The sequence below is a fragment of the Polypterus senegalus genome, chromosome 7 (assembly GCF_016835505.1).
Source record: "Polypterus senegalus isolate Bchr_013 chromosome 7, ASM1683550v1, whole genome shotgun sequence".
Lineage (NCBI taxonomy): Eukaryota > Metazoa > Chordata > Cladistia > Polypteriformes > Polypteridae > Polypterus > Polypterus senegalus.
Genome location: NC_053160.1, coordinates 85,330,997 through 85,341,357, shown reverse-complemented (window position 1 = coordinate 85,341,357; position 10,361 = coordinate 85,330,997). Strand labels below are relative to the sequence as shown.

General features: G+C 43.9%; 1 pseudogene; it reads right to left on the bottom strand.

Moving 5' to 3' along the window:
- Positions 1 to 4,088: 4,088 nt before the first annotated feature.
- LOC120532162 lies at positions 4,089 to 5,926 on the bottom strand (annotated as a pseudogene).
- Positions 5,927 to 10,361: the final 4,435 nt, after the last annotated feature.

Sequence of the window (10,361 nt, the reverse complement as noted above, 5' to 3'; positions counted from 1 at the left end):
TCACAGTAACAAAAGATCGGTACAAGAAACGTTTAGAGAAATGGGAAACCCCAGGACAAGTGTATTGCATCTTGACTAAAAGGGACTTCTTGGAAGCTGTACATTTTTTTTAACAAATGCAGGAATTTTGGAGTCCCCACTCATATTATCAGTATTAAACATTTGGCATAGGCTTTTATATAATGTTATTTACAACATCACTATATATTGTAATATTTCTATAAAAAAAAATTTCAAACATGTTAAATGCCTTTATTTTGGTCATATTAGTGAGGACTGAACCAGCCACATTGGAGTCTGCTGTCTAGTACCCTCACCAATGCACCACACTTACGTCAGCCATCCTACTAGAGTTCTGTAGCTGCTTACTATAGGAAGGTGCTGTATAAAATAACGGTTTATTATTTATTGTTTAACTAAAAGTGTTATTCTGGCATTCTGTAATTAATTGAATGTGTGCAGCAGATATTTTTGGCAACTTAATGATTTATGATCCTATTTGCAAAAAAGATGGGGCAGTGTGTAAAACGGAAATAAAATCAGAATGCAATAATTTGCAAATCATCACAATCTGCTTTAATTTACATTTTATGCAATGTCCTAACTTTTTTGAAAATGATATATGAACATTAGAAACACAATAATAACCTACTGAGTACTATAATCAGAAAGAGTAGCGCAGGCCACAGATTCAATATGCTGTTTGATCTATACCTGGCAGTGCTCAAACTGTTATCTAGGTCCTCTATGAGGTGATTCACCAGGTCACATGTAAAAATAAAAAAAAAAAAAAACAAAATTCAATACTGATCAAAACTGAAGAACGTCTAGCACAATGAGACATTCAGAGTTGCCGGTTAAGCTTAACTCCGGTGAAGTTCATTTTCTTTGCATCACTTCAGGTATCCTTGACATGTTTGCTTTCCCTACATGATTTATTTCCTCCTTTACTGATCTTATTGACTCCTAATAGAGCTCAACTGCTCCCTGTAAGCACTCTCCTTGAGATCATGAATTCCATCCGAGAAGAGCGGCAGTCAATAACATATTCGATCAGTCGGCAGGCTGACGCAGAGCTTGTTGTGTCAATAATCTATTACATTAGGAGACAGACTAATTAGCTGTCTGCTTTGTTTGACATGATACCAGCGCTCTACATGGCACAACACCTAAGGCTTTAACTAAAGCAGCCTCTGTTAAGGCTCTAAAGAAGGCAAACGTTATCCTCATTCATTTGTGTGCATGAGAGCTTGACAGGTCAGCAGTTAGGCAAAAAGACAGCAAAAGAGGAAATCTCGTCTCCTCACAACGGGGAATGATGAAGTGCAGCTTTAATTAAAGGTTTTACGTCTTCATGGCTCTCGATCTGTAAATGTTGGCCATCCATCAGCTTTGTTGAAGAGCTTGTCTCCCAGACAGCAGAACGCTATGCAGCCACTTGTACACCACCATAGGTGACACTCAGTGGGTGATGGTTTCAAGAGGCTGGCTATGTACCAAATGTATCTAAGTGGGCCACCAAAATGATCCAACCAGGGTTTTCATTGTACTTGTTTCCTAACACATTGACTACTGGACCATTTATTACCAGGACGCTGCAGTATATGTCTATGCTTACTGTATATGATAAATAATGAACTCGATCAAAAATCATAACACATGCAAAGAAAGCAATGGTTTTATTATCAATAATAACTCTGTCAAAAATGTAAAGAAACTTAATTACTTCATTTTGACTAGCAACATGACTAAAAGTGTCCATCGGATTGAAGGTCCTAGTAGCGTGGCATCTCACAAAATGTAGGCATAGAAGAACATGTGCTGTAAATATGAGGCGCTTCTCTGCGCTGTCCACCCTTGTTGCACACAACACATTTGATGTCCATGTAGTGGTGTCCTCACAGACGTGATGAGTCACACGCCTTCTGACAAAGAAACGCCTTCAGGGCAGTTGTTCTTCATCAATGCCAGAGTCTACAGGTTCCACATCATCCAATTGATTGTCACTATCTCGATCACTGTCACGATCATCAAATTAGTCATCTTGCAACAAATCTAGTTGTTTCAAAACATCAGAAGCTTTATGCTATTTTTGCAACCACATAACTACAGCCTGTCATAACCACATAGCTAATAGCAAGCAGCCATACTTCATGTACCTCAGAAGAGTTCCTCCACCTGAAGCTAAGCATATTCAGGCCTGGACAGTACTTGGATGGGAGACCATCTAGGAAAAGCTTAGGTTAATGAGGGAAGAGACGTTGATGAGACTAGCAGGGGACACTTACTCTGTGGTCTGTACGTAGGTCCCAATTCCCCAGTGCAGTGATGGGGACACTGTAAATATGGTGCCATCCTTCGAATGAGATTTAAGGCTGAGGTCGTGACTCGCTGTGGTCATTAAAGATCCCTTTGTAAAGAGTAGGGTTTATCCCAATGACCAGGCTAAATTGCCCTCCATGGCCTAGTCATTCTGGCCCCCTAATCATCCAATTGTCTCTCTTTCTCTCACCACTTCATCAACTAATAGCTAAGGTATGGTGGGCATACTGGTGCAATAATGGCTGCCGTCACATCATCCAGGTGGGTCCTATACATTGGTGGTGGTTGAAGTGGTTCCCCTCTGTCTAAGTGCTTTGAGTAGCGAGAAAAGAACTATATAAATGTTGTTAATTATTATTATTATTTATAATACTAGTTGTGCATTTAAAAATAAAAAAAGCTATGGCTATTGTGGTCCATGGCTGGCTTTGTATCCCGGCCAATACCCCCAGGCCGCCAGAGGAAGCCCTCACAGTGGCATGGAAGGTCTCCGAATTCCAGCGGAGCCTCATGGACATTGTAGTTTTTATGGACAGCCCTGCTGGATACCATGGGAGCCACCAGGAGCCGCTATAGGGAGGCTTGGGGAGTGTTATTTGCCCTATGCCCCGGAAGTACTTCCAAGTTATATGAACGGAAGGAATGATGTACTTTCGGGGTGAGAAAAAAGGACTTTTATCTGACCCGGAAGTGATAAGGAATTATGGACTGAAGGATGAGAAACAGTTCCGGGTCGGGAACTATAAAAGGACCGTGGGAACTCCCAGACAATGAACTGAGCTGGGTGGTAGGAGGGCAACGCATCTGGGAGTGGAGGATTGATTTATTGTGATTATTGTTATTTATGAATAGTGTGAAGTGGACGGTGCTTGGTGCACCTAATTATTATAATAAAAAGAATAATTGTAGCACTTTTACCTGGTGTTTGGCGTGGTACCTGAGGGTTCAAGGTAGCGATAGCGCCCCCTACTGTCACACTATCCAGTTGATGGTAGCACTATAGAAGAAGCAGCAAAGCTCGCCAGCAAGCTGGCTGAATTTAGGGTGGCTGTATACTGAGATACAAGTTATGTCTCATCTTCCCAGGATCAGTGAGATACAACTTAACTCATTAGGCTCATAGGCTACAACAAGGACATAGCAGCGCTAGAAAAGGTTGAGAGAAGAGCGACTAGGCTGATTCTAGGGCTACAGGGGTTGAATTATAAGGAAAGATTAAAAGAGCTGACCCTATATAGTTTAAGCAAAAGAAGATTAAGAGATGACATGACTGAAGTGTTTAAAATTATGAAGGGAATTAGTACAGTGGATTGAAACTGTTATTTTAAAATAAGTTCTTCAAGAACACGGGGACACAGTTGGAAACTTGTTAAGGGTAAATTTCGCACAAACATTAGAAAGTGTTTCTTTAAACAAAGAACGATAGACACTTGGAATAAGCTACTGTGAGCGCTGAAGTCGGAAACAACGGAAGAACTCAAACCCAATTAAAGTAAAAATAATTTCTTTATTCTTAATTCTTGGTGAGTAGAGAGAATGTGAGACTGCCGCTTTCCAACTCAGTTGACTGATTTGGGTTTTAGCAGAATACCTAAAGTAAAAATGTTCTCTCTTTTATATCCTAGAAAAGAAAAAAAAACCCTAGCAGTTCATTCTGAGGTTATACATAAATCTTAATTTATGTTATACTGGAATGTCCTAAAACATGAAATAAACAGTCATTTGCATTCCTAAGGAATACACCCCTGTATTTGCACCTACTTAGAATCAATTTAAACATTCTTATAGTCCATAAAGATCTTACATTCTTCAGGGGTCTTCTGATAGTAGCAGAGGTCAGCCCTTCCTCATAAAGGAATACAAGTTAAGGGTTTAAGTTTTTTCTTTCTCAGTTCCCCCCTTTTGCACATAAATATGTGCACATGTGAATGATCAGACCCAATCATCGGGAATAATATCATCATATTCAGAAGAGGGAGAAAGTTCTGAAAGCAAAGGGTTGTAATCAGGGTTTTGGGAACTGTCAGCATAAAGAAAATAGGCTTTTGTGAGAGAGGTGTCAATAAGCCTCTGAAGAAGGCCACGAATACAGGGATGAGGCAGCAACCACAAATAACCATGATTGCAAGGGAAATGAGGACAGTGGTGAAAATAGTTTTACACCATCCGGCCCAAATTCCGAACCACCGTTCAAATAGTTCATCAAGGGGATTGGAGATACCAGAATTTTCTGCAAGTTCTACAGAAAGGGCAGTAAGACCAGCAAGTGCACGAGATACTGAGCCATCAGGAGCAGTGTTATTAGGGATGAAGGTACAGCAATTGTCTCCAAACATGGCACATACACCGCCTTTCTCAGCTAAAAGCATATCAAGTGCTATCCGGTTTTGCCAGGTCATGAGAGACGTTTTGTCTAGTTGTTCATGGATGCCCTCGATGGCTTCACGAGTAAAATTTAGAAATCGCTGTTGATTGTAATAAAGATAATTTATCCAATCTACATTTTTATTTATTGTTGACCACCAGAATATAATTGATTCAAATCCAGCAGCCACTTGATCATGTGCTTTGTATTGGTTTGGAACTCCTCTGGGGACTCCAATACCATCTATATATACATTAGAATCAAACATTTCAAGGGTAGAACGACGCTTCGGGATTTACCTGGGTGACCTGACTCAGAAGGGTGCAGAGGTAAGAGGTAGAAAGGCATAAGTAATTGGATTAGGGCGCAACGGCCACTCCAGTCAGGGAAGGATTGAGAGTAACATGTTCTTTTTACACATCCACCATATATCGGCACGTGGGGAATTATGGGAGGAAAACCAGGAATGAGAAAGATTTTCATGAGTGCTTGAGCCGAGGGAGACATTATAGGTCTGATGACACCATTCAGGTGGTAGTTTACCAATGAAGTTCAAGGAATCAGGGTCGTTTCGCGAAAAACAAGTATAATTGGCCTTGTATGAACGGTACATTGGCGGGTCATAGGGGGAAGAGGGAATAGATGGTGTAGAGATGTACATAAGGGGTCCTTAGGGGGAGTCGGGGAGGAAAATAGCTGCAACACACAACAGAGACCTGCAGGGTGCAATAGGTCTGTTAAGGGAAAGGGGTAGTGGCTAGATGTGGTCGGGCCATAGCACAGGCATAACAATTTGATTGGTTCACCTGTTTAGCAGAGTAAATTACCCACTGAAGCCATCGGTTCTGGTCCCCATATCCAGTCTCAACTGCGAAAGTAGAGGACAAGGAGGTAATATTTAAATACTGCACAGGGTGCGATGGAGAGTCATCAGGAAGGACAGTGGTAGGGAAGGTTAAAGAGGTAGGGGTGACAGAATCGGGTGTTGGTGCTGTGACTCGAATAACGAATTTTCCAAGAGGATCTTTTCCAGAGACATCTGCCCCTAATATGTAAATACCCCCATCATAAGGTGACGGATCTTTTAAAGTGATAATTAACGGATTACAATTATCATGTAAACATGTTCTGCTAGTATGTCCCTTAATGATAGAGAACCTTGTCTTGAGATCATGTTGCTGAGCCTTCCAGGGCTGATAACCCCAGTCATAGGTACCTGTATTGGCAAATACCCACTGCCATTTTCACAATTACTACCATAATGAGTGGAGTCAGTAGTCACACACACATATTTTTCAGCCTTAGTCCATTGTTCATGGCTGCCGGTTCCACAAGGAGCAACAGTACAAAAGTCAATCTGGAGTGAGGTAGTCTTCCCTACTTGGAAAGTTAGTGTGGGAAGGTCCCCATAAGTTCGCTGTCCCATGTTCAAGGGGACAAAAGAAGTTATTAATAATAGAACTAAGAATGCCATTCTTTGCAATGTGAGATGTGGATCCAGGCAGGAAGTCCTTCGACTTTAACAGCGTGAGGTGTAGATAATAGCACCTGGAATGGTCCCCTCCAGCGAGGTTGATGCCAATGTTTCCTTGGTGTCTCTGACCAGTATCCAGGTTCCAAGGGGGATCTTGAACTCCGTTGGTGGGGGACCGGTCCGCCAAGCCTTGTTAACTTGTTCGTGGACTTCTTTCAGGGAGGCTCGGAGACCTGCAAGACTAGAAAGAAGATCATTGTCCACAGTATGCAGAGTAACATTTCCGATAACCATGCCAACAGGCATGGGCCCAGTTAAAATTTCAAAAGGTGATAGTCCCAACTGCCGATGTGTTCTTCCTCTCAACCCCATCAAGGCCAAGGGTAGAGCATCTGGCCAGGTTAAGTTTGTCTGCTCACAGATTTTTGCCAATTTTGATTTTAGGGTACCATTGCATCTTTCTACAATACCTCCACTTTGGGGATGGTATTTGCAGTAATGATGCACATTTATCTGGAGCCAAGTAGTCAGCTCATTTATTACAGAATTCACAAAATGGGTTCCATTATCGGTCTGCAGTTTCTGTGGTATTCCCCATCTTGGAATAATTTCCTTAATTAGAGCTTTAGCCACAGTTTTGGCATCTGCATGTTTAGAAGGGAAAGCTTCCACCCATCGGGAGAACACATCAACAATTACCAAGCAATAACGGTAGCCTTTAGACGGTGTTAACTCAATGAAATCCATTTGGAGGTGTTCAAAGGGACCCATTGGGTTAGAAGTGACGGCGGGGCTTACCTGAGTACCTTTACCTACATTAAACCTTTGGCATAGTGCACATCGTCGGCAGAATTGTTCAGCATATGTAGAAAACCCTGTGGTTTCCCAATGCCGCTCGACATCCTGAGTCATAGTGTCTTTCCCTGCATGATCCAGGCCGTGTGCGATTTTTGCCATTCCAGGAAAAGAAGCTTTTGGGAGGAAAGGTTTGTTAGTTTGCTTATGGATCCAGACCCCAGCAGAGAGAGATCCTTCTCGGGACCATGTGGTGTTATGGGTCCACAGCTCGTGGAGAAAAGGCCATTGATTTTAAATAAATAATCACCGCACCGAAGCGGCGTGAGGGGGCGTTGTTGTAGCAGCGGGGCAGTCGTCGATGTGGGCGTTTCTCACCGTGTGCACAGGTGAGGAACTGCCCACATTCGTGATTGCTCCCGTGGCTAATGCTGCAGCTGTGATGGCCCCTCACGTTTTTAAAAGAAGCGCAAGTCGGTTGGGGAGAAAGAGAGAGAATCGATCGGAGAGAAAGGAAAGGAGAGGACGGAGGTTACAGGGAGCGTGGAAGCAAGCGGTGCAGGAGAGAGACGGACACGCTGGAGCGCGTGGTGAGCGCGATCGGCGCCGTGGGCAGCTGCGAGGAAGCTGGTTGTTAGGCCAACACCCAGGTGTTTGTGTAGATGTCGCTCCCGCTGAGCGATCTGGTAGCGGGAGTGACAAGGTGAAAGCGACGGGCCGCAGAGAGGCCATGGAAAAGGCAGCGGAAGTCGGGAGACTTGGTGATGGAATCCCCAACGTGGGCGACCTGGCCGTTGAGAGTAATCAAGTCTCGGGGACTGGGATGAGTGCCAGACCGAAGCCAGGGATCGGGAGGTCTCCAGTCTCGAGCGTGTGATGTAGGAGGGCAGCTGCAGAGAGCGTCTTGCCTGCTGCTAAGCCCGTACGGGATAAGCAGGTGAGACGCATACAGAAAATAGGCACCGGATTGTGTTAGTGTTTAAAGACTGCTTCCACAAGAAGATTTTAACCTCACGTTTTAAAGGAATGTGTTTTTTTTCCAATGGTTTTAACCTCCACGTGTTCTTTTTATGGATTATTTATCAATGAAGTACTGCACTATTTATGGAACACTGTTTTTGTTTTGTTGATTTTTAATAAAAGCACTTTTGCACTTTTTACCTTCCCCTTGCTAAGATGCTCAATTATTGCCTTCACTGACTAGCTCACTCGGCAACATTATCGACGGTGTTGGGTTCGAGTGCTTCCAATAGCAAAGGGAGTGTGGAGCCAGAACCCACATTGTCACATTTGGTGGCAGCGGTGGGATGAGCTAGCAGTGGAGGCCAGAAGAGGAGACAGAGCAGCAAGTGGGATTGGTAACTGACTTTGTATGGAAGGACCCACGTACCCAAGCCAGAGGAGGACATTTTTAAGGACTGAGCTTGTTAAGTACATTTATTTATTGCTGGTTTTTATTTGTCTTTTAAAGTTCTTATTCTTTTAATATCCTGTTTTTATGAAGGGGGGCTTGGGTTGGTTTGTTTTAGTGGGGTTTCGGTTTAGTGCTTTTATTGGTTTTAGTGCAGTGTAGAGTGGCCGAGCTGTGGACCTGAACTCCAGTTGCATTGGGTTGGCAGTGGTGTGGAGCCTTCCCATGCAACTGGAGTTTTATGGGGGGTGGAATGTGGTGTTATGGGTCCACAGCTCGTGGAGAAAAGGCCATTGATTTTAAATAAATAATCACCGCACCCGAGGCGGCTTCGTGAGGAAGCAAGCGGTGCAGGAGAGAGACGGACACGCGGAGCGTGTGGTGAGCGCGCGATCGAGCGCTCGTGGGCAGCTGCGAGGAAGCTGGTTGTTAGGCCAACACCCAGGTGTTTGTGTAGATGTCGCTCCCGCTGAGCGATCTGGTAGCGGGAGTGACAAGGTGAAAGCGACGGGCCGCAGAGAGGCCATGGAAAAGGCAGCGGAAGTCGGGAGACTTGGTGATGGAATCCCCAACGTGGGCGACCTGGCCGTTGAGGGTAATCAAGTCTCGGGACTGGGATGAGTGCCAGACCGAAGCCAGGGATCGGGAGGTCTCCAGTCTCGAGCGTGTGATGTAGGAGGGCAGCTGCAGAGAGCGTCTTGCCTGCTGCTAAGCTCGTACGGGATAAGCAGGTGAGACACATACAGAAAATAGGCACCGGATTGTGTTAGTGTTTAAAGACTGCTTCCACAAGAAGATTTCAACCTCACGTTTTAAAGGAATGTGTTTTTTTTCCAATGGTTTTAACCTCCACGTGTTCTTTTTATGGATTATTTATCAATGAAGTACTGCACTATTTATGGAACACTGTTTTTGTTTTGTTGATTTTTAATAAAAGCACTTTTGCACTTTTTACCTTCCCCTTGCTAAGATGCTCAATTATTGCCTTCACTGACTAGCTCACTCGGCAACATTATCGACGGTGTTGGGTTCGAGTGCTTCCAATAGCAAAGGGAGTGTGGAGCCAGAACCCACATCGTCACAGACCACTTTATTCTTTCTCGGTCAGTGGCAGCGCTCTGTAAAGAAATAATTTGATTATCAGGGTCTTTGTCATCTTCCTGTTGGAATAAAGAGACTGGTGTAATATTATAAGCGGCCTGTTTAGCAAAATGGTCAGCCAATTCATTTCCTTGGCTGACTGGGTTTTGTTTCCCAGTATGGGCTTGGCATTTAACTATTGCTAGTTTTGATGGTTCTGTTATAGCTTCGAGAAGGGATTCCACTAATTTCTGGTGTTGTATGGGCTTACCAGTACTGGTTTTGAATCCCCTTAATTTCCATAATGCCCCATGATCATGGCAAACTCCAAAGGCATATCTGGAATCCGTGTAAATAGTTATGACCTTCCCTTTGGACAACTGACAAGCTCGGGTGAGAGCTATTAACTCAGCTGCTTGTGCACTTAAGTTTGAAGAGATTCGATTTGCTTCAAGTAAGTGATCTCCTTTGACCACTGCATAACTGGTGGAGAGTGTCCCATCGTCCAATCTCAAGGAACAACCGTCCACATAAAGTACTTCTCCTGTTTCTAATGGAGTTTCCTGGAGATCTGGCCTGGGTTTCAGGACCTTTGTGATTTCTTTATGGCAGTTGTGTGGTTCCCCCTCTCCCTCAGTGGGAAGTAGGGTAGCGGATTCAGAGTTGAGCATCTTTCAATAGTAACATTTGACAGGGTACAGAGTACATTTTGATAATGGATTGCCCTTGCAGTAGTGAGGTGTGAGGTTTTGGCCTGGACTAAAATGGAGTGAACAGCGTGAGGCACTTTCACTGTCAGGGGACTCATGAGCACAATATCCGTGCTTGCCAGCACAGCCTCTGTTGTTGCTGCAACTGCTCTAAGACAAGTCGGAAGTCCTGTAGCCACTGGATCTAGTTTTTTTGAAAAATAA